The sequence below is a fragment of the Staurois parvus genome, unplaced genomic scaffold (assembly GCF_062004578.1).
Source record: "Staurois parvus isolate SC_StPar_1 unplaced genomic scaffold, SC_StPar_1.0 ptg000678l, whole genome shotgun sequence".
Lineage (NCBI taxonomy): Eukaryota > Metazoa > Chordata > Amphibia > Anura > Ranidae > Staurois > Staurois parvus.
In genome coordinates, this window is record NW_028318474.1 from 339,403 (window position 1) to 365,230 (window position 25,828).

At 41.6% G+C, this 25,828-nt stretch overlaps 1 protein-coding gene across 2 annotated transcripts in view; it reads left to right on the forward strand.

The window, feature by feature from the left end:
- The window catches only part of TNFRSF21 (TNF receptor superfamily member 21), a 180,580-nt gene that overhangs the window by 21,779 nt on the left and 132,973 nt on the right, over positions 1-25,828 (forward strand). The gene's annotated exons all lie outside the window — the stretch shown is intronic.

Genomic DNA, 25,828 nt, shown 5'->3' on the forward strand with positions numbered 1-25,828 from the left:
GCAATCTGTTTTTTTGGGGTTTTTTTTTTTTGGGGGGGGGGGGTTTTCAGTGGGCTGAATGAAAAAAAGAGTGTGTGACATGCGAACATATGTTTGCATCTTTGAAAGTTTGCAAGTTGAATGTTCATATGTGGGGGACTAACTGTATGCAGATAAATAAAAATTTTATTTTTCCAGCAATTGTTGTTGAAGGCCTTTGCAAATGGGTCCGTCTAGGAGCAGTGCGCTCCTCCTGGTGTTTTTGGGGCCCGTTCACACTAGGGCATGCTATAGGAAACCTGTGTTCTGTGTGTGTGTGTTTTCCTGTACCATGTTCAAAATGCACTGGGTAAGTGATCTGCTGTTCGTATCAATGTATTTCTAACAAGCTCCCAAACAGAGATTGCAAACGCATTTATCTGCACCAGATCGCAGGGTGCAGCAGTAACGTCATCTGGTTGCAGTGCATTTTTAAGAGTAGTGCATGCACTACTTTTGATGTAATCCAGTGCAGTTTCAGCCTATTCAGGAGTGCGTTCCTGTGCGATTCCGTCTAACCACAACCTATCGTAGACTTTGATAGTCAGCTTGCAGTGGAGCTGGATGCTTCATCTGTGCCTCTCAGGTGCACTAAAAACACCAAGAGGTACACACTTTCCCTAGACAGACCCCGTGTGCAAGGGGTGTATTGAAATACTTTTATCAATGCTGGAGTAGCCAAAAAAAGTAAAGTGTAAAAAAAAAAAAAAAAAAAAAAAAACACCCCTTTTGGCACATTTACAGTTTATGCACGTAAACATATTCTATTGGATAGAATATTCATTTATTCTAGCTAATAGAATGATTTCCACACATGTGTTTAACAGATTTTAAATGTGTAATTTCCTTCCCATGGTGGATTGAAAAGTGTGTGTGTGTGTGTGTATATATGTGTGTGTGTGTGTGTGTGTGTGTGTGTATATATATATATATATATATATATATATATATATATATATATATATATATATATATATATGTATATATAAAATATTTTTTTTTTTTAGTATTTTTGTCAAATTTATTTTAATAAAAGGCTTTTGGTGTAAAAACCTATTTAGGGTACATTAATAATTTCGTTTATTCAGCATGAAATAGAGCTTCCTGGTATTTCTCATAGATGTACCCTGGGAAGGCTATGTCACAAGTGCCTTCCGGGGAGATCCCAAGTCCTAACAGAGAGAGAGAGACCTCGGGAAACCAGGGTGAATAAAAATTGATTTTTTTTTAACAGATTTTTTTTTAATTAGTATCGGATTTTTTTTTTATTAAATCAAATTTTAATAGTATGCTTTTGGAGTAATAATCTATCTAAATATAATGTATCCTAAAGAGAAAACTAATAATCTAGTTTATTCAGCATGGAATGTAGCTTAGTTATGTAGCATGAGGCTGTATATTCTGCAATATTTACACTTTTGGTAAACGCATTCAATGAATCCAAGCTCTGCAAGCGGAGATTACATGCACTGCATTTATGCATTCACACAATGTCACAGTAACCATGAGAAAAAACATGAAATAAAAGAATTTGAGTCGTTCTCCAACTATGTATGATTAGCCTAAAATCGGTTCTGATATCGCTGTTTTACTGAACTGACAGATTATTCTAAAGAGGAAACCTTCATTTGGTTTGCAAATATTAAAGATTCTAACTACCAGCAAGAATGAGTTGGTTTCTTACATTTAAAGAGCACCTGTCATTTTAGATCCATCATGACAGCGCCTGTCAGCGGGCATCCACTCACCTGCTGCCGCCACGTCCCTCACTTCGTTGTGTCACTGCCACATCACCAGCCGTCCCATTAAAGTAAATGGGACTGTCGGTGAGTCAACAGCGGGTCAGAGGAGTTTCCGCTGCGGGACAGAGATGACAGCTGCTTTTTAAAAATTATGAATTAAATCGAGCCTTTTCACTAGTGATTTGAATCAACTTGATTTAAATGAAATCCACCCTGCTCCTTCCTGAACGCAGGTAAAGATAAGTTACAGACAGACATAAGGGAACACATTATTGCAGCTCTGTTATCATTAAAGTGGAACTGAGGCCCCATTCAGTTAGATGATTTGGAATCGCAGTGTGATTTTTGCCTGCGATTCCAAATCACGCTAAAAATGCTGCAAAACACTTGACGTGTGTTTTGGTGCCGCAAGGATTCAACCTATGTCTGTAGCCCCTGCCCTTGTTATTGTCACCCTCAGGCCTGGGACAAATACAGTAAAGCTCCGGACACCGCAGTGTGCAAGCTAAATCTCTGAAAGTTTAATGCATGACAATGGTTATACAGAACTCAGTAGGCGTTGCTTAATCTCAGGATGACCAATGAAACATTCCATTCTTATCAATATAGTTACGTGATGAACAGAAACTGCAAATAGTTGAGGGATACCATATAAGGTAGTTCCGTTTACAGAAATGAAACTAATCTAAGGAAAAGAGAGAAGTTACAAAATCGAAACTGACCACATGTCTAGAAATGGAGGCATTATACAAAATGGATGCCAGTTAATAAGACCTATTTCCTTACAGTTCCTCTCTTTTGTCACATAGTGACATAAAGTTTCACAGTTGTTTTTTCCAATATGAATCCGGGTTCTTTAAAAACATTTTACAAATGCACATGCAAAGTTTAGCAAAAACATAAAATATAAATGTTCGTAAAAACAAAATCAGCATACCTATTTTCTTAAACCATCAAGCTTGTAAAACATTTACCTGGTCTCTATGATTCTCAATGACTTCATAGCAGTCTGGGATCTCAGCAGATGTGTTATGTATCCATGTACAACACTCATAGCCAGTAGTAGACTCACACAACTCGGTCAATGATGTACCCATTTGTTCTATTTTCATTTCATTCATGAACACCTGTTTCCTCAATACAACATTCAAATTCAACATTCAAAAAAAAAAAATACCTGTAGTTATGTTTCCTATGTATTTTTTTTTTCTATTCTTATTGGTATTTACTTGTACACATTTGCCATTCACCGGTACCTTCCCATTGACATTAAATTTAGACTTAGTACAAAATTCTTTCCTTCATTTGATTAGTTGCCTAAATGAAAACACCATTCAGGTTCCGTCATAACTCCCAACACTTCAAATTTAGGCCTTGTAGTAACATTTCTAAGGATGATATTCAGATTACCAATAAACATTGATGTCACATTTTTTGGTGCAGCATACAAAACAATGTTCACGGTTTCAGGGTGGAACATACTGCAAACCCAACAACTCTCAATTCCCGAGAGCTTGGCATACCTATACTTAAATTTCAATAGTGACATATTTTCAGTCAATGATCTTTTCTGCTCCTTCTTTTTTTTTTTTTTTTTTTTAATTCAGTGTCATTCACAGTCTTATTGTTGTGGCCACAGATTGGTGGCCATTCTCCTTGGTGATAGCAGTAGCTAGCCCAGTAAGCCACTGAAAAAGTTGTTACTGAGAGATAACCCGATCAAAAGAAAATTCTTCCAGGCTGTCTCTGGAGGAAGCAGCATCCTGAAGATTGGGGGGTGTTTATAAGTCTGTCTCCTTTCCTTTTTCCATCTGTTGCTCTTGATTCTTTGGTGGTTCTGGGATCCAGACGTTGGAATCAGCAGTCAGAACTGCGGTTTTCATCACAGCCGCCACTATGGTAGGTTTCCCATATGGCGGATCTGTGGTCTTGTGTGTGTGAAGGTCCTTAACCACTCCCCGATCTCCTGGCCTGTACGGGTGGGTTGGATTATCTGTGAAAAAACAAAAAAAACAAAAGAGACATCACCGCATACACCATTCGACACTCTAATCAATTCCTGGATATATCTAAATCACCTGGCATAACCAGCAAAGGACCTCTTGTCCAGGGGGTGGGGAATGGCCTGCCCATAAAAATTTCAAAAAGGAAAATTTGGTGACTTTATTAGATGTCATCCTCATCCCTTAAATGTCCCACCTGTTACCTTCCTAAGTTTCTCCTTCAGGGTCTTATTTGCCCTTTCTACCTGAGCAGAACTCTGTGGATGATAGGGTATGTGGAACTTCCAGTCAATACTCATCAGTTTGGTTACCTCGTGTGTAACCTTTGAGGTAAATGTTGGTCCTATGTCCAAGTCTATACTTACCAGACATCCCCATCGAGGGATGACTTCCTTTGCAAAAAATCATTTCTTTATTTCATCTCTCACTACCTGTCAACCCCAATATCCTATGCCATAGAACTGTGCACTGTGATGTGGGAGTGCTGTTATACCTCCCTTTTGGCATTAGATCATTTGCATCTAATGTCAACCCATTTTGTTGCATATCTATTCTGAGAGTGGTGTCCTCATGTATTAACTGAACACAATCATGTTCCTTGGGGGGTTTATCAGTTTCACCCTTTTATCCCTAGCAAACAATTTAGCATAGGTAAGGGACCTGAATTAGAACCTACATATTTTACTTCCAAATTAGCAGTTGATGTCAAAATCACTTCATAATCACTTTCTCTTTTTGTGCTGTCATGTGCTGCGTAGTAAGGTTCTTAAGGACATGCAGTACATGTGTAAGTTTTTTTTTATGTTCCAGAGTCACACTCATTGAGTCCACCATGGCACAGATGGCCAGGGCTCTCAGACATGCCGGCATGCCCTGTTTCGGACTTGGCACTACTCTTGAAAAATAGACTACTGGCCTCATGTGTCCTCCATGATCCTGAGCGACCACAGCCATTACTGTTTTGCAATTATCACGGACGTACACATGAAAATCAACATCAAAACTCTGAGCAGGAGAGGAAATTAGTGAGGATCTCAAATTTGGTAGGCATTGGTGGATACTTGATCCCACTAATGAGATCTGAAGCCTCCGTCTTCGTGTGCTGCCTGAGTATGTTGTCATAATGGGAGCAGTCAGGTATACATTGGTGACACTAGTTGACCATACCAAGGAAGGAGAACATTTTCCTTTTTAGCTTTTGGGTGGGGCAGACCCATAATGGCTAGGATCCTGGACTGGCTCACCATTCTGGTGCCTTGTGACAGAGTGAAACCCAAGTAATCCACCAAAATTTGACAACATTGTACCTTATGCCTTGCCACCTTGTGTCCCTTTTGTACCCAGAAAATTTAAGATATACTGTCCTGCCTACATGCCTCCCTGTTGGGTGAACAAAGTAATAAGTCATCCATGTACTTGAGCAACGTGGAACCATGGTGGGGTGCCCAACCCTTTAAGGATTCTCGGAGGGCCATGGAATGTACAGCCAGAGAATTCACGTAGCCTTAGGGCAATCTGGCCCAGGTTAACTGTTTGTTGGCCAGAATAAAACTTAACAGTAGTTGTGTCTCTTCGTCAACTTGGACGGAATAAAAAAAAACTTTGCTTAAATTGATCACAGTATAATACTGTGTATCGTGTGGAATGGAGGTAATCAATGAAGGCACATCTGGGACAGTGGGTGCAATTGGAATAATGAGATTGGTAATGGCCCTGAGATCTTGCACTAAATGGTAAGTACCATCAATCTCCTTGTGACAAAGGATACTGCTTTTGATATACTGGACCAACTCCAGGTTTGAGTCTGGCCTTGTAAGGTACACAGAAAATATACCCTTCATCTAGATTACTGTTGGCACAGACTTCAGGCTTCACTTTGTCTAAATCTTTCATGCTCACAAAACCGTGAGATGACTCCATGTGCACCCCTCCCTTCTCACTTACTCTGATTGTGGCCAACAGATCTCTGCCTAGCAAATTGACTGGGCATCCTGATATGATTTTGAAAGAATGTTCCACTATGGAACCTTTCCCATGAGAGTCTTAAATACTCAAAGGGGGTGTTTCCCAGGTTTTGGCACATGTCCCAGTGATACAAACTGATGGTTCCCATTCTACTCTTGTCCCCTATTTCTGTCGCTACCTCTTTCTCTAGTATTATAACTATGTTGTAACCCCTGAAAATGTGCTTTGTTGTTCAATTTGTAGACCTCAGAACATCCAGTGGCGTCTTTCTCCATCACTTGTTTTTCAAACATACCTGCATCCAACTCTGTCCAGTTTGAAATAGGCTGTCTTACTAACAGCAAAATTTCAAATCTGTATCCTGCCCTCAAGGTTTGGATATATATAGTGCCAATCTCTGCTCTAACCATATCCATCCCAGCTTCTTCCTTCCAAACTTTTCTAAATCTCTGTGTTACTGTCTCTTTTGTTCCTTGTTTACAAACAGCAGTTGCTAATGATATCCTACTCTTCCATATTCTCTTCATATCTGCTCTCACCTACTCCCACACCTTTCTCTAAATGTCTTCCTTCAGTCATACATGGGTGGCTGCCAGGGTTCGAGGATCACCTAGAACATATACTGTAGGCACCTTTTGTCCAGTCAAACCCTGAGTCCATGTCCTATCCCAAAATTCTGTCAATTATTTCATGTTCGGAGAGGCTGTAACGCCGACAAAGCTTTCTCAAGATTTCAGGAGTTTAACACTTAAAAGTATGGACCTTGTAATATCCCTATACTGTAACACAAATTACTACTTAACCGTTTCTTAACATACAGCAAATAAGCACTTATACTTCTAAAATGGCAAAAATAAATGAGGACTCCTGTGAATTCACAATTATACCTGCCTACGACAGTTTTCCCCAGAGGTTCCCAAAACCTCTGAATTCCTTTGAGGACCCACCTGAAAGACTCTCCCATGAGATCCAACAATCTCAAACTAAAACTTGGACTACTATCCCTGGGTCTTAAAGGGGAACAATCCCAGGTAAAACGAAGACTGGCTCAGTTTACCAGACTGGCCATGCCTTTAATCCCACTTGTGACCCCAGATTGCAAGGATTCAACCTATGTCTAGCCCCTGCCCTCGTTATTTTCACCCTCAGGCTTGGAAGCTCTGGACACCGAAGTGTGCAAGCTAAATCTCTGAAAGTTTAATACATGACAAGAACGGTTATACAGAACTCAGTAGGTGTTGCTTAATCTCAGGATGACCAATGAAACATTCCATTCTTATCAATATAGTTACGTGAAGAACAAAAACTGCAAATAGGTGAGGGATACCATATAAGGTGGTTCCGTTTACAGAAACGAAACTAGTCTAAGAAAACGAGAGAGAAGTTATAAAACCGAAACTAACCGTTCACACATCTAGAAATGGAGGCATTATACAAAATGGATGCCAGTTAATAAGACATATTTCCTTACAGATGCCATTCTTTCTTAATCATATCCCAAATGCAATGTGAAATTGCCACAATTGTTGCTACAAAAAGCACGTGTAAAAACACCAAAATTTTATCATGGAGCTTCTTTGCCACAACAAACACGCATGCAACAGCCCATTCAAGTGAATGGGCTGCCTTATGCATGACACACAGCAGCGTGTGAAAATTGCAAGTGGGAAAACGAGTGTGAAATGGGCCTAAAATAAGTTAAACTACAAGGTAAAAAACACCCCTGTACATATACAACCCCCCATATTCTCACTTCAAAGTAAAGCCGTCATCAAAGCTGTCCCCATTGTAAGATTTCCCCTCTGTTCCTGTTCTGGTGACAACCCAAATTTGGAATCTTCTTTCACAATCTGTGGAAAAAAAGTAATCAGACAGAGCGGGTGAAACCCCCTAGACAGACAGCAATAGAAACCTGGGAGGTGTTCTAATCCCTCTCCACCCTATCCAAAACGTAAGAAAAGAAAAGTTTTTAGCCTTCAGTTATACTTTCATGTCTATAGGTGGACATATACAGCCAATAATAAATAGCAATGCTACTAATGTGCAGTTGCCAACTACTCTTGTAAGAATGATGGATCACAGCTCCCTATGTGTACGGATGTCCGTTCCAGGAGAGCGCTGCGTTGGCTCCTGGTGGTCTAGTATCTAATGGTTCCACCTTGGTTATTCTTGGAGACATCTATCCATCTATGGCCACCCTGAGTTCCTCCTTGTTTTACTGTAGAAACTTGGAAAATGATTCCAGGACAAACAATGTGTCCCAGATCTGGCACTAGACGAGTCCAGTTCTATGTCATTATGTTTTATTGGCTTCAGTGCTTTTCTGTTCTCTATTGTGCTGTCGGCGTGTACAGAAATAAACCGTTTCCCAGCCAGATGGTTTTTATTCAAAGCTTTGATGGGCATTTTTTTTGGGAAGGGAATTTTGTGCACCGCTGCAAAGCTGTAGAGTTCTTGGTGTAAGCAATCCCCAGGTTAATACAACTGGATGAAGCAGGTAGCCGATTCATATTTTGGGGGACGCCAAGATCTCTGAACCAGTGGAACCTTTTGTTCCTTTTTTCAAATAAAATTGGTTACTTGTAAGGCCAGGATCACACTTCTGCAACCTGCATTCTAAGTGTAGACAGCCCATTCATCTCAATGGCCTGCCCCACCCGCAAAAACGCAGGGAGAGAAGTCCTTGACTGTTATTATTGTGTCATGCTGGGTGGCATGGTGCTGCAGTTCCATGTGATTTAGCACATATGAAAACATGCTGGGTTTGCTGATTCCTGAGGGTGCCATTTAAAAATTAATGGCACCCCGCATGTCTGCTAAAGTAGTGCATTTTGCCTGCGGTTTGGGAACATGTGCAATTTTTCTAACATTCCCGACCCACAAAAGGGCATTGAGACTCCCTTCTGCTGCAACCAGCCCCTAGGCCATTGTCATAGCATTACCTAGAAGAGTGCTCTGCTAGGAGGGGGTGCGGAGCTATTGAGTCTCTGCTGGGAAGAGGAGCAGGGTGAGTAAATCTATTCAGTTGCTGCTGGGAGGGGATGCTGAGCTGTTAGGTCCTGCTGGGAGGGGAAGAAGGGTGATCAGAGCTGCGGAGTCCTTTCTGGAACGGGCAACAGGGTGAGCAAAGATATTATTACTGCTGGGAGGGGGTGCTGAGCTGTTAAGTCCCTCCTGGAAGGGGGAGAATGGTGAGTAAAGCCCTGCAGGGAGGGGCTCTGTGCTATTGAGTCACTGTAGAGAGGAGATGGGTGAGTAGAGCTATTGAGTCCCTGCTGGGAGGAGGAGCAGAGAGAGTAGAACTGTTGATTCCCTACTGGGAAGGGGAGCAGGGTGAGCGCAGCTGCTGAGTCCATTACTGGGAAGGGGAGCAGGGTGAGCACAGCTGCTGAGTCCCTTGCTAGGAAGGGGAGCAGGGTTGAGCGCAGCTGCTGAGTCCCTTACTGGGAAGAGGAGCAGGGTTGAGCGCAGCTGCTGAGTCCCTTGCTACGAAGGGGAGCAGGGTTGAACGCAGCTGCTGAGTCCCTTGCTGAGTCCCTTGCTAGGAAGGGGAGCAGGGTTGAGCGCAGCTGCTGAGTCCCTTGCTAGGAAGGGGAGCAGGGTTGAGCGCAGCTGCTGAATCCATTACTGGGAGGGGGGCACAGAGTGGTTAAGTCACTGCTGAGGGGATGAGAAGAGTGAGTAGAGATTTTGAACCCCCTGCTGGGAAGGGGGAGCAGGGTGAGGGGAGCTGCTGAGTCCCAGCTGAGAGGGGCAGCAGGGTGAGTAAAGCTATTGATTCCCTGTTGGGAGGGGGCACTGAGCTGTTGAGTCACTGCTGAGGGGAGGAGAAAGGGTTGAGTAAAGCCCATCGAGTCTCTTCTGGGACGGGGAGCAGGGTAAGTAAAGCTACTGAGTCTCTATTGGGAGGGAGAGAGGGGTGAGTGCTGCTGCTGAGCACTGCTAAGAGAAGGACCAGGACAGGCTTAGACATAGGCCTCGTGCTTCTGATGTGAACTTTGAGGATGAATTGTTCCAGAGTATCTGCAGCTACAGAGTTATGTGAGCGCTTGTTTTAAGGCTTATTTACAGATTGTAGAAATACCTGAACATCCATTACCTGAACACCATTTCACTTTAATGATGCATGTACAGTGCTTTCCTTCTGTCCCTCGATGCCAATGAGATCCAGATACCATGTCCACCATTTCCACAGTCTCTGCCAGCATCTGTGATCTGTGTGTTCTCATATAAATGACTCCCATTCATCCAGGCTGGTTTTGTGCTCGTTCTCTCCTGAATTATATCTCGCCTCTCCTGCAGCGATCCGTGTTGTGTGTTCTTGTTCAATGACGCCAATCTTTTACAATGCAATATATACTCTTCTCCTTTAGGCTCATGAACTGTCACATAATTCATTCCACAACTCCACATTTCAATCTTCTTTCCAAATGGGGAGCTGTAAATAGCGAATCAATCTGCCTCTATGTACTGTCACATAAGCTAGGCATTGCTGAGTTGATTATGTTTTGAAGTAGGTTTATAAGCCTGGCAAAAAACGTTCATCATCAACTCTAACATACCTTCAAAAAAAAAAATGTTGGTTAACCTTGCAGTCCTTCCTTTGGAAATGCTAGTTGCCTGGCTGTCTCTGCCATCAATGCTTTGAGTCTCTGAACAAAGAAGCAAGTATCGCCTGTTTTATTTAAAAAGTCTGCTAATTTGTCTGGTCATGGCACAGTGACAGGTTCTCTCAATGGGGAACACTGCTCCCAACACAGCTTTACTGTGCTCCCCAGCCGCTTTATTCAACTGCAGGAACATTCATTTATTTATTTATTTCAGGTACTTCTATAGTACCATCAATTTCCGCAGCGCTTTACATATATATTGTACATTCACATCAGTCCCTAACCCTCAAGGGGCGTACAATCTAAGGTCCCTAACTTACATTCATTCATACATATACTAGGGACAATTTAGACAGGATCCAATTAACCTACCAGCATGTCTTTGGAGTGTTGGAGGAAACTGGAGTACCCGGAGAAAACCCACGCAGGCACAGGGAGAACATGCAAACTCCAGGCAGGTGGTACTGTGGTTGGGATTTGAACCAATGACCCTAGTACTGCCAGGCCAAATTGCCATTTAGCCACTGTGCTGCCCATTGTGAAATACCAAATATTTCTGAGCATCGGGGGCTCGTGGCCTTATGTTCTACCCAGGAATGCACTAGGTAGGGGTGGTAGGTACCATCGCTGCTAACTGTCCCTGGTTTGGAGGGTCCTCTTTTGAGACCAAAACCTCTGTCTCTCCTTTTATTTCCTCATTTGCCTTTGTTCAGATGCATAAACCTTTATATAAAAATGTACTATTTAAATACAGAAGTGCTATACTGCAGTAAACCGTACAGTACATCCAACCATTAACTGATTCAATTTGTTAGTTTGAGAAACTTGTATAAAGAAAAGTTGTCCTTCCATGTGCACCTTACTGCCAAGGCTGCATATGGGTTGGAACGAACGGTTGCCATTTTTTGTGCAGTTGGCTAATTTGGATGCAGGGACGCACTGGATGCCTTTGCTGTTCTTTTTTCTATAGCTTTGAATGAGAATTGGGCGATCACGCAACATTGTACCCATATGAAATTTTTATCATTTTTTTTTTTAGACAGAGCTTTATTTTGGTGGTATTTAATCACCTCTGGGTTTTTTATTTTTTGCTAAACAAACCAAAAACCACTGACAATTTTGAAAAAACTTTTTTTCTTTAGTTTTTGTTTTACAGTTTTTTGTAAATAAGTGATTTTTTTCCTTCACTGATGTGCACTAATGAGGCTGCACTGATGGACACTGATGGGCACTGGTAGGTAGCACTGATGGGCACTGAAAGGCAGCACTCATATATGGCACTGATAGGTGGCACTGACTAGCATTGATGGGTAGCACTGATGCATGGCACTGATAGGTGGCACTAAAAGGCAGCTCAGATGGGCACTGATGTGGCATTGATAAGGCACTGATGGGCATTGGCAGGTGGCATGGATGAGCACTGACAGCTAGCACTGATGGACACTGACAGGTGGCACTGCTGGGGCTACACTGATGATCAGGGAACACTGATCATCAGTGTAGATGTCCCCTCTGAGGGATGCTGATTACCGGCTCTCCTCTCGAGCTGTCAGCGTGACAGCTCGTGAGGAGAGAAATGCGATAACCGGCATTTCTCTTTTTACATGTGATTGGACACAGCTGATCACATGAATGAGCCAACATCTTCGGCTCTTTCCATTGATCGGTGATCCGCTGTGTCTGAGGGACACAGCGAACCACCGATTGCCGCGCTCTGCGTGGTTAGAATGGGAGGACGTCATATGACGTCCTCCCAGAATGAGAGAACCGCCTTGCGCCCGTCATTACCTTATATGGTGGGCCGGAGGCGGTTAAGGAGGGATGGGCTCCTCCAGCCACAGTATACAGAGGACCCTTGACATGGGACTGTGGCTTACGCATTTATTTGCAAATGTGTGCAAACAAAACCCTCTGTTTTTAACGTAAACTATTAGACAAGGCCAAATTGGTTGTTTTGCAGGCTGGCTGGTAAGTGTTGCTGGGAAATCCTTTGTTTGAAATAATATAAAGAAAAGGTAGTGGAAAAAAAATGGTCACGTGCGGATTTACCCAATCCATTTTTTTTTTTTTTCTAGTATCAATTCTTCATGCACCGTGTAACTTCATCACAGAGAGTAGGGAGGTATGGGGGTGCCCTATCAAGAGAACCCATCACCTTTGCCCTCAAAGTGGCAAAAGTTCTTTAAGTTCTTGTTTACACTGATGCCATGCAGGAAATGCAGCGATTCCTGTGCGTTTACCACACCGCATACCAATCGCACTGTACTCTGTGAACTGTTGTGGGTGTCAATGGAAAGTTAACACCCCAAAAGCAGGTCACAAACACCGTGCATTTGCCTGAACTAGATTGTGTGGGGGTGAACACCCATGCAATCTGGTTCTTGTGCAAATAACAAAAAAAACTGTTGCATCTTTTTTATGTAGATCCGATGCGATTTGAGCCATCCAAAATGAATGGGCTCAAATCGCACCTCACAGAATGTGTGCATGTGTTGTTCGTACAGGAATGCTGTCTGATCCCTATGCAGTTCACTGTGTGAACCTAGACCACTGGTGCCCATACACCAGACGAAAAATCAATTGAAAATCTGTCATTTGGACAGTTTGTTCATTTTTTTTATTTTTTTGTCCAGTTAATGGGCATAAATCGAATATCAGTATTGGCGTTTCTGAGCTAAAAAATCAAAGGGAAAGTTTGAAAAGCTTCTCTCGAACAGATGACACATTGAAAGGTTAATGTTTCTTTCCCAGGGGCGGACTGACAACTCATGGGGCCCCCGGGCAATAGGGGATCATGGGGCCCCTGTGTCCTTGCCCAAACTCAAAAAAGACTATGAAAAAGGTACCAGGGGCATCTCATGGAGCTCCCTACTGACCCCGGGCCCTCTGGCAGTGCCCAAGTTTCCAAATGGTCAGTCCGCCCCTGTTCTTGGCCATTAAAAATCATACAGTTCATACTGTACATATGTGACAAAACAAATAACTGATTAATTTATTTCCATTTTTGGAAACTGTCATTACGTGTTGGCATTATCACTTGCTCTCATGACCGGGTGTTTGTTTTTTTGGAAATTCTGTCAAACAATTTTTCGACGTGTGTGGCTAGCACTAGTGCCCTTCTTGGATGGTGTTTCTGCACCTTGAATCAGACTTGTTCATGTTTTAGCAATAAATACAGCTCAGTGCCTTGGGTTTTAAATAGTTCCATTTTGTAACGGAAAAACCTCATTATTTTTTTTTCTTCTTCTTTTGTTATGTTCCAAAGGGGCCCAAAAGGACAAAGGGCCCTCCAGGAGGACAAGGAGAAACTACGGAGGTGAAATTTGAATTCTCCTCCCTTACATCTTTCATCATTTTGGCCCATAAAATAGATTCAAATAAGCGTTCTTTACCGGTTATAACATTTAATTTTTTCTACTTTGGGTAATAAACCCAAAAGCAAACATTTATTATATTGCAGCTTACCAGTTCTAAGATGTGATGTCTGCATCAGGTCCCCTTCACACTACTCCTTTTCAAAAATGTGGTAAAAACGCATATGCTTTTTTGGTGTGCTTTTTGGTTGTTTGATTCCAATAATGCACTTGTGAAACACGGACGTGACTTAAAAAGCGCACCAAACATGCAACACATGCGTTTTTTTTTTTCCCCAATAAGGAGGTGCGTTTTTGGTGCACTTTTTTAAACATACACCAAAAAATTCAGCAAGCAGGACCTTTTTGAAAGAACGCACTGATGTTAAACGTTCTATAAGATTTAAAGTGATACGTTTTTATGCATTCTTGTTCTGCATTTTAAACCCCAAAAACCGATCAGTGGCCCTTTCACTCCAAAAATGCAACTGTACATTAAAATGAATAAAAAATGCACAAAAACTGTTCGGGCCAGTTCACACTATTTCCCAAGGAGAATTGCACAGGGACACGCTGTGCATTCCTGTGCGATTCGTCTGCAGCTCTGTGCAGTGCCATTTCAAGCCCATTCATTTGAATGGGCTGAAATCGCACTGCACCAAAAGTAGTGCATGCACTACTTTTTGAAACACATGGCAAACGCATCGCATATTACTTTCTGTGGGCCAGTGCAGGCAAACGCAGTGTGTCTGCAACCTGCGTTTGGGGTGTTAACTTTTAACTGACCCCCCACAGCAGATCGCAAGGGCATTGCGATTGGAATGCAGTGTGGGAAACCGCACAGGACCGCAGCTCTCCTGCGCCACATTCTAGTGTGAACAAGCCCTTATCCAAAAAGATGAATAAAAAAAAAACTTACTGTGACTGCTTGTATAACTGCAGTGTGAGCTGGAGTTTGGCTTCAATGACATTCCTCGAATGCAGGAGGTGTGTTAGTGGCCAGATCACTGGGGGAAAAGCCTAAAAAGAAAACTAATGCAGCCACCACATCTAATGATTGATAAGCTGCAATAAGTTTCATTTCTTGTTTGGGGTTTAATACCACTTTAAATGTTCTGGTTACATATCCAAAATCCCGGGCTTTATTCACATGGTCTGTGCTGATCGGAAGTCAGAAATATGCACCCTTAATAATGCATTTCTCACTATAAGATCTAAATCCTATTGGCTAAACAAGGCTGTAGTCCCCTATTCTGGCTGATAACCGCATTAATGGGTGGCCGTCTTGTAGCCACAATACCACCAGATGTCTGCTGGCCATTGGTATCATCATTTGGGCCAGTAATATCCCTGGCATTCTCCCATGATAAGAAATGGGGCCTCTAGCTCTTCCTCTCTCCTGCTGTTCCCTACCCTACCCTATCCACTGACATAGACATGTAAGCTAGGGAGAGCTCATTTGCACAGGAGACTTCTACAACCGCTGGGGAGAGGTTTACAAGGAGGGATCGTGGAAGACAGAGGTCTGCTAATGGCAAATGTTTGCAGAAGACAAGAGATGGACAGAAGTCTTCTCAAAAGCTGGCCATGTATGTTACAATCTATGTTCAGTCGTCTTTAGATTTACTAAAGCTATGTAATGCAAGAGCCTAGCTAGACAATCCATTCACTTTGTATCCAATCATGTAGTCCCTTGCACTACATAGTTGTTGGTGGACCTGATCTCCAGGGCTGGTGGAGGATAACATGCTGCTGCTCCTGGCCTGAATCCCTTTCCTTTTGTGGGTGAAGTTGGTCATCGATCCTTGGACGCATTTTTAATTTTCTCCAGTTGAAATCTGTTGCCAAAAACACCAAAAAAGCACCTATACTTTTACAAAGATGCCTGGAAGAGAAACGTACAGGTGTGAATAGACCCCATGGTTCACCTCAACGCACATTACAGTGTACAGTGGTGGTACCATCTCCTTTTTAGAGCTTTGGAGGCCTATGGAGTGCAAGGGCATTCTAGATGGACTAGTAGTTTTAGGTAGGTCCTCATATTGCATAGTTTTGGTACAGTCGGATTTCAACTTGTGAAACGTAAGTCAGACGAGGAGTTTTGATTGTTTTTTGTTTTTTTTCTTTCTCCTTCAGCTTGTGGGTTTGAAATAGAAAATCTCTACTGCCAGCTATTGTAATCTGAGAGCCACGACAACTGTGACTGCCTGAATACAGTGGCACTGACATTTGGTAGGATGCAGTCACTGATTGGCCAATGCTTTCCTACCTGGCTCAGTATTTAAATTGACTTTTGTCAAGCCAGGTGATGCTTGCAAGGCCAACAACAGATAGATTTTGGGCCGATTCCACAGGAACCAACTACAATTTGAGCTGTTTCACTAACTTCGTCAACAGACTTTGGGCTTTTTCACAAAGTTAGTAAGGTAGCTGGAGAGGGAGTAAAAACAGGTGACTGAGTCATGGTTTTACCACTCCTCAGCCTCTCACCTTAACTATAACATTAGAGAAGGAAATGGCTGTACACATGCCACTCCCACAAAGCTTTGCTTCATGGCCGTATCAATTTAACTCGGCCTGCAAAGTTTGACAGGCAACTCCACCTGTCGCACTCACCTGCACTTGTGCTCCGAATGCATGGCTTGCAGTGCTGAATTTTAATGAAAATGTCCCCCAGGATCAAAAAATAAAACTACCTGTGTAGATGCTGATGCATTGACCAGCAGTTGTCCGGGATCCAGCACACAGGTTCTGCTGGTGATGGTTGGGTTGTATGTCTATGGAACATCTAGTGTATGAGCAAAGTTTGTACTGGTAGGAAGTCAAGAATGTGAAGATCGTTTCCATTACATAAATAATTACGCATGTATTTGTGTCTTCACTTGGATGTATCTAGAACATTTGTTCCTGATATTTATAGCTGTTCTATATAAGAAAACTTGTGTTTCTTTGGTGTCCTCAGAAGTGTGACTAATACGACGTTGATGTGGACATTCATGACTAGCGCTGCCCTCCTCATGCCTTCTGTCCCATATAGATAGTGCTGTGTTCAATCACTGGAGCATGCTTTACTGGAAGCCAGACGCTTCCTATCTGCAGCTGGGCCGGCATCGTGTGATGGTCACTAAAGGACAAGTAGTTTTGTAACACTTAGTACTGAGCAGCAGACACGGGTGTTATTTTAGCACACAGAACACGTCCTCTGCGTGTGTACACAACACATCACCTTCTGAAGTGGACCTGTCATTGGCATTCACATGAATCAGCTGGACACGGCACAGATGTCAGCATGACCAAATCACGTGATTATTTAGGCCCCACTCACAGAGAGCCATTGCTCAGCTTTCTTAAATGCTTTTCCTCCTGGCAGCAGCATTTTGGAACAAAAACTGCTTGACGTCTGTGAATGCGTTTATTGCATCAAGCATTTGGGCATTAATTAATTTCATTGGCCAGAATAATAGTTTTGTTTTTCTTTGGGGGGTTTTTGTTTTATATATATATATATATATATATATATATATATATATATATATATTTATTTATTTATTTATTTATTTTTTTTTTTTTTTTTTTTTCTGCCTCGGAACATCTTTGTATGCATGGACACAGGATAACATGGAGGGGCATTTAGAGGCAGAGAAAAAAAAAACACCATATGCCCAGAAAAGCAGCGTTTTTAATGCAGATTGTGCATGAGACCATATAATTGAAAAAAATTATTTCTTGCCTAGGCAGACCAGGTCATATGGTCACTAGTTGCTAAGCAATGCTGTCAATAGGATCTTGTTTTCAGTGAGATAAAAGGATCCAAAATACTGCCCTCATCTACATGGAAAATTCAAACTGAAGCCAAAAAATGTTTTGAAATAAATGTAGAGTGAGGCTTCGTTCACACAAGGCATATATAACTATACACACCTGTGCATCCTGGGGCAGGTAAACACAGCCCTCCGTGGGCATACAGTTTTAGTACGCCCCATGTGAACGAGGTGATAGTGTTCAATTCACATTTGAAATGTTACTTATGAGTATTACCGGCCATTAAAGCCCATCTCCAGGGAAAGGAAAAATCCTTCCTTGCAGTGGGGCTGCTTCCACACTGCAAGGTTTAAATGCTTGTTTAGGTCTAAGGGACTGGTAAGACATTTTACTTGCCTGATCCCCGCACCCCTGGCAACTGGCACACCCCTGCTCTCCAGCTTGAGCTGTCCCTCACGTCCAGTTCAAGGCTATGGGCCCTGCATTGTACTTGATGACACAAGAGGAGCTGCAACCATCGGAGAAGAGGCTGCAGGACCGGTCTAGCATAGCAGAGGAGGCTGTGGGAGTGGATGATCACTTTTCTTTTAAAGTGATTCTGACCTGATGGAACCTATTTTTTTTATACTGTAAATATTCAGAGTAGAGTGAACATGTAGGATTTTGTGTCCTTGCAAATTTTGGGGACATTACAACTCATCACAGACCCAATGGGTTTATACAAGTCATTGAACTCTCAAACCTTAGAGAAGAAATGCAAGATGGGCAAAAAACATCACCCATTAGTACACCCCCCCTATACTAAACCGTTAATAACATTTTGAAAATCCTTATCGCTTAGGAGAAAAGTCTAATTTGTCAGGAAGTCATATCTGTAATTCAAAAGATAATAGCATCTGTTCTGCCAAGGAGGTGTAACAGCATGGTTTACGTCATATCCTCTCCTCTCTGCAGTAAAAGGAAACTACAGTTCCCATCAATTATAGGGAATTGTAGTGAATGTGGGCAGGTACACTAGGCCTGTACATGTTGAATGTGTCTGAGAGCCTGTCTGCCCACCACCCCAAATGGGGACTGAATGACATCACTGCTTCCTGGAGAAAGAACTACAGAAGGGATGTGCCAAGACCAGTGGCTAAGGGAATAGGAGGCATAGCAGACACCAGTCTTACAATCAGGAATTAGCGGTTTGATCTGAAAATGAGTAGGCTATTTCAGAGCAACTACTGAGTGAACCAAAAGATGGATGACCTATTTAGTGACGGTAGGATATCAGCAACAAGGACATGTAAAGAAGTTCTTGCCCGGAGTTCTGCTTTAATTCCTCTTCTTTCCAATCTTCCTCTATATGGCTGTTTTCTAGATCCACCAAAGTCAGTTCTTGTTGAATGCTGTCCTGTCCTCTGTGTCAGAGAACCAAATGGATAATGGAATCCTAACCTGATAACCACAAGCTCAGGTCAGACTAGATGAAGACAAAAGGCAGTGAATGCCAGGAAAGTTTGTGTGGTTTTTGTGTGTTTTTTTTTTTTTTTTTTTTTTTTTTTTTTTTTTAAATTCTTATTTCCTAAATACATGAAGTCCACCCATATGAAAATTTGAGCATACATAGAAGTATGTCTTGGGAACTGCGCTATATGAAGGCCTCATACGCACAGGATGTTTTTTCCCTCCCCTGGATGCCTTCGCTCCTAGCAGCTTAAAAAAACGGGCCTCATATTTTTCAAACCCGTTTAGACACATCAAACATTTGGGTGTTCATTCCATTGGCCACAATATTCTTTTATTTCTGGCCAAAAGCATGAATTAAAGCTCAAGCGCCAAATGTGCCTAGCGTTTAGGCGCATCAAGTGTTTTTATTTTATTTTTTTCTGCTCAAACACTCCTCTCCTGAACGTAATTTTTTTTTCCAGCATCTAAATGTTCCTCTTCTAATACTCCTAGTAAACACCTGCTGTTTAGGACACATAGGCTTACATAGAGGTGCGTTTTTAGAGTCTGGAAAAAGTCAGACACCTGTAAGAGGCGTGTTATTTATTTATTTTTCTTTTTGGTGGTTTTTTTTTATTTTTATTTTTTTATTTATTTTTTTTTAGAGGGGATTATGTCCTGTGTTTATGAGGTCTGAATGTGTCAGTGCATGCAATATATTTTTTGTATTTTTTTTATTGTAGTAATTAAACTGCATATCTCCCTCTAGGTCATGTCCCAGCATTATTTTTCATTTACTTGTTCCTGTAATGAGAAGCAGTTTTTATTACATCAACACCAGGTTTGTAAAATTCCTAGACAACTGCCGGGAGAGAAGTTCCTGTTGGCATAGGCATGTAACAGGATGAGTAATCGGCCAAAGGTGCAGATGGAGCAAGGCTGGCCATAAGTTATACAATTTTCTTGTTACATTTCCTTTAGATTTACCTTCAACTGTGTAGTACAAGGGCCTGCCTGATTGCATACAAATGAAACGTGTTTAGGTTTGACCTCGTGTTGTATGGTTTTGGTAAATCTAAACGAAAATTGTATAATGTATGGCTAGCCTAAGACTGGATGGCTTATCAGAGAGTAGTACAGATTTTTGACAGGCAAACTGACATTTTTTCAGTGGAAAACCACATTGCAACTGCAAGTCTGGCATTTTGCCTCGCTGTTGCAACACAGCGCCATTTAGTTAAATAGGTTGAGCAGCAATACCTCCCACTGAACATGATGGGGGTAATTCTATAGCCCTCAGCCTCCTCAAAATCTCCAAATTCTTTGTTTGCAGCAGCTGTGTTGTGACATCCTGTGCTGTGTTCATTCTCCTTATGCAGGCCATAGACGACCCAGGCATTCTCTGCATTAAGGTAAAAAGAAACCTTTTAGGTGTGAGTTTCTAACTTCCTGTAGAGGGCTGACAACAATGCCCCTGCTGCAATGAAATCCCAAGTAGCGTTGTCATCCATGCAGTAAATCCCAGAGTTCTCCTCTGTTGGACTATATCCGCTCATCCTCCTGTCCTCCTTTTTTATCTTCTTGGTACTCTCTCCATTCATACACGCGTGGCCTGTTGTCTCCCCACCTCAGCTCGGACCTGATTGAATTTCTGACTTAATCAATAGGTATTTTTCCTCAATTGCTCAATTTCTTATGAGACCTATTATGAGGAAATCTACATGTATTAGCTGTGCTGAATATGTTTTTAAAAATTTTGCCTACACATACTTTTTAAATTTGAGGTTGATATATATTGAAGGGAAGAAAACAGCAGATTGTATCTTTACTTAGCAGTGTACCTCTGTAGACAGTGCATACATTTCCATTGATGTGACATTTTAATTCTAAACACTTGTAAATGAGATACAGCATGTGAATTGATAGAGGTGAAGTGATGCATCTCCGGGGTTTGCAAGCCAGATCTCCAGGGGATATCGACTGCAGTGTTCCGTGCTTCCAAATCTAGAAGTCATCACTCATTGGTGTAGCATATCAATCTGTCTGTTGGTTTCCTTGAGAAAAGCCAGGATTCCCATAGTCTAGTGCTGTATGAATCATCATGGGTATGTGTCATCTGTTAAACGATATCCTTGGATTTTTATGACAAATGTTATGTCTGTGATTGGGGAATCAGGATATTTCAGTGCCTTTTTTCCTGATTGAAGGTTGCATAATTACATCCATTGAAGCACATGTTTATACACCACTTGGTGCAAGAAGAGAGCAGTCAAGCTTCTTAAACGTCCTCTCATGCCGAGCATAGCAAGGCTACACTAGATGACTTGTTCAGTAAAGGCAAAGAGCATTGGTGATATGTAAAATATAGTAATCTATACAATTCAACCAAATTTCACTTAGACATCAGAAGATGAGCTTCGATAGCCATTGCTGAATCTAATTTTGAAAAGGCTATCGCTGTACAAGTCTGTAATTTTCCTCGTACATGTGTATGGCTAAGGCCATTTTCCAGTTATCTCCATTTGGGGCTGATGTTTCAGTCGAAGGCTCTCGGGTTCCTTTTTGGCCATTTTACCATAATCTGTTTACCATAGTCTTGTCTTTGGGTATCTATGTAGGTATTGTCGTCTTGGTTTTCCATTCCCTACTTTGTAGACGTCAGAGGTTTTAAATCTTGCCTGGATGAGTATTCATGAACATGCAACAGTTGTGTAGAAGTGGCTCTCAGAGTTTGGGCTGTATATGTGCAATAAGACAATAGTTGTGGATAACTCCCAATGGCCAGTTTTTTTTTAGATGAGCGTGGAAGCTGACATTTCTTCTGAAAATATTTGCCTGACTACCATGCACATTGTGCTGTTCTACCAGAACAGGTAGATTTATAGATCTGACTTTCTGTATTTATTTGCTAAATACTTGTCATTGACTAGGGCCTTGGTTTTAGGGGGCATAAAAATATATACCGCCCTCCAACCACCCTCTATAATCTGCAGTAGTGGACAGACATGTACTTATGCAAAGCATTGTGGTGCTGCAAAAATGATCCTCCGTCGCACTTGGCAGTCAGTACCAACACAATGCTTGTGTTGCAGTATGGTGGTGCCAGTTTTTAGGGTCCGTGAGAAGGCAACAATAATGCCTTCTTACCACCTGTCAAATGCCACCTGAAATGATATCATGCCATGTAAAAACGCCTTGAATATAGTAAAGGAAGAGGATCAGCATGAAAATCTGACTTCCTTGAGGGCAAAATCACACATTCGCTTTGTGGTTAGGTGCATTGGTGTATGATACAATGTCCTTTATTTTGAAAGTTACCTAACTCTCCTCAATGCCTTTTAGAGTTGTAGCATGATGAAAATAAGGACACATCACCATGGATTGGTAACAATAACCCAAATGTTTGTTCACAAGATCACATCCCAAAACAGTTCAGTGTACTGACCCAGTTTGTGATGCAATCTCCTCAATAAGCATTGATCATTGATTATCCATGGTGTGCTGGCAACATATATTCTTATTTTGTATACCGATACCGGCTGGACTGCTGCCATTTGCTACAGCCTCTTCTCATTTCAGGCTTGCTCAGGAATGTGTGAATGGGAATATATTGTTTGGTAGCATGTTGCAATGTATTGTGTTGCTGTGTGTTAATTTACTAAAAAAACTAATATTTACGAATTGATTTCAGTCCTACAAAAATTAAAAAAAAAACAAAAAACTCTGGAGTCATTCTTGAGTTTTTGATGGAGGCAATATTTCACAGTAGTCAACAGAAGACTTTCTATTTTCTGGTAGTTTTTAAACCTCCCTGCTGAAACCCAAATGGTAATTGGTCACAGGTACCGGCGAGAAGGCTCAGACCGAAGCTGGCATACTCCCTTTTTATTTTCTTTTTTTTTTTTTCCTTCTTCTTCATACTACATTGGGGGCTCTGATGTCACTTGCAGTGAATGCGAAGAGGATAAGATAATTGGCTTCAGCCCTGGAGTTTGCATTCAACCCCAAAGCTGGAGAACCGTAGTTCTATTCGTCTTATTTCTATAATCTAAATTGGTCAAGCAATATTAATTGAAAGCTAGAGATGCATTATTTGTAAACCTATATTTAAAAAAAAAAAATCAAGCAGGGATCAGTATAAGGATGCTGGAACATGTAGTCCCTGTTCAGCTGAAGGAAACTGCAGATTTTCAGACCCTTTTACATTATTGCCTATGTGGAGGACACCTTGTCTTATATGGCCTACGTGGAGGGCACCTTGTCTTATATGGCCTACGTGGAGGGCACCTTGTCTTATATGGCCTACGTGGAGGGCACCTTGTCTTATATGGCCTACGTGGAGGGCACCTTGTCTTATATGGCCTACGTGGAGGGCACCTTGTCTTATATGGCCTACGTGGAGGGCACCTTGTCTTATATGGCCTACGTGGAGGGCACCTTGTCTTATATGGCCTACGTGGAGGGCACCTTGTCTTATATGGCCTATGTGGAGGACACCTTGAATTGTCCTCTGTGCGCCAAATGGTTATAACTGCAAATTAGATTCCAGATGTGTTGATGTGATTTCCTCATGTTGTGGATTCACAGACTAGTCCTTAGAGACTACTGGACTTCCATTAACAGCTATCTGAGGAAAAATGTGACTGAAATCCTTTTATCTTCAGACAGACCCTAAGAGACATGTTGGTTTGTGGTTGAGAGAATGTACAGTATCCTTTTTTACATCTCGTGTCCGGTCTCCTTTTATAGAGTTATCTGCCTACCAGTGGCCTAACAAAATCAACTTTATTTTTCAGGGGTGTGGACATTTTCGAAAAAACTACTTGTCCAGGGATTATTTTTGATGTCCCAATCTACTTGTCCAGATAAAATAAAAAAAAAAATAACCAAAACCGTACTTAAATGTGGAGGTGATTTTAGGAATGTCTGGTGCTAATAAAAACAAAAGTGGCTTTATGGCGACATATACGTGTAATAATGTTAACATTGCGCTGTTTATCTTCTCCTCCCCTCCCTGCCTGTCTCCAGCACTGCACCCGGGGATTAGCAGGGAGGGGAGAGATCTTGTGGTGTATCGAGCACCTCATGGCTGCTCCTCAGGAAAGGGGAGTATTCGGCTTATTCATTGTGGATAGAATGGAGTAGGATTAGAACTCCTGTGTCTCAATGGTTAGGATTTCATTTACTTTTCTGTAAACCCAACAGGAAAAGAGGAAAAAAATGTCACCCAAGACAGGGAAATGCAACGGTGATTCCCTCACTTTGAAGGTATTTTCGTTCACTTCCTCTTTTGGCTAAGGGAAGTGAAGGAAAATCTCCCCAATAGGACACAGATGGCAAATTGACAGGAAGTAACCCTTTACTCTATGCAATGAATTAAAAAAAAAAAAAAAAAGTTTTGCCTTTTAGCTCTACTTTAGAGCCCAACTCCAAGCAAATAAATTATAATTTTTGTCTAAGGGAACAAAAAAGATTTAATTACTCATCCTCCGCTCCTCCCCGTAGCTAGACTGGTGTCTGCATTCCCACATTCCACTGGTCTAGGGTCCTTTTAGGAGCACTGCCTGCCAGGGGGGGATCAGAAAAATAAAACTGTGTCTCCTCTCCCCTAGACAAAATGAGCAGTTAACCCCTGCAGTGTGGGTGCAGGTCCACTGCAAGGAATCATTTATTTGGCTGGAGTTGGGCTTTAAGATCTAAGCAAACAAATTCTAAAACCTATAAAAATAATTAAAAAAAAACAAAAAAAAAACCTTTCAGCTAATGTGCAGCACATGTATAAGGTCTCCTATCTTGTATAATGGAGATTTCTCATTGACCTTGACTGACCCATCGTCAGCATTTTGTAGCTCCCTATCACATCCAGCTGTCTGTACACTGTCTTCTCATCCCCCGTCTATTGCCTTGAGGGGAGGTGACACGTCCTCCACCGTGTCCTTATGGTTGAGAACAGAATAAAATGTAACTCTGAACGCTGTTTACTAAACAACATGTATTAACTCCATTTATACTGACATTTCCTCCTGTATCCAGAGCTTCTCCTGAACATTTCATTATTTATGAGCAAGGCAGGTCAAAATACCTTCCATGGGTAATGAGTGTGGTTTACATAGTGCTAGAGGTTAACTCCTTCACAACGGCAGAGCTAAGAATTCTATCTACTAAATAACTACCCTAATTCTGGTTAAGCTTAACTTTTCTTGTTTGGACAAACTGGAAGAGTGTTACAACCTATATCCATTTTTTTTCTTGCCGTTTCCATAACCCTCGTTCTCAGTATGGTTATAGAAGACAGCCAGTGATCCAAACCTCACCAAACAGGGACCTGATCACTAATAAATTTTTCTTAAAGAATGGGGAAGGGTGAGATCTTCTGTCAAGTTTCTATATTACTGAGAATATATTGACACATGAGAGGTTCCTAGGCCTCTAAACCAGCGGTATCAAACCTTTTGACTTTCCTGGGCCACATTGGCTGAGGAGGAATTGTCTTGGACCACACATAAAATACACGAACTATAAGGATAGCTGATGAGCAGAAAAGGTCAGGCAGATCACAAGTTAACTATCACTAATAAAGAATGATGTACCTCTGTGTAATAAAACTTATTGTAATATTTTTTATTGTAAAAGAAGGCATCATAAAACTAGCGCAATACTTGATGGTTTTTGATAAACTAACACTGGTTCGATGGATGGAGTAGCAATTCTCAATGAATTTTCAAGGTGCTCGTTCGATTTCTGGGTTCTAATTTAGCCGTACGTGTGCTTCATCCTTAAAAATAGTTGCTCACAAATATAGCTGCTGCCGAAAACTGACATGTATAAAGTGTGATTGTGAAGAGTAGGAGATTTTTCATTGGCAAGATAAAATTTGACATTGTCAAATATTTCTTCGGCTCCATGTGTTCGCAACGTGTAAATGTTTTTATTTACCAATAATT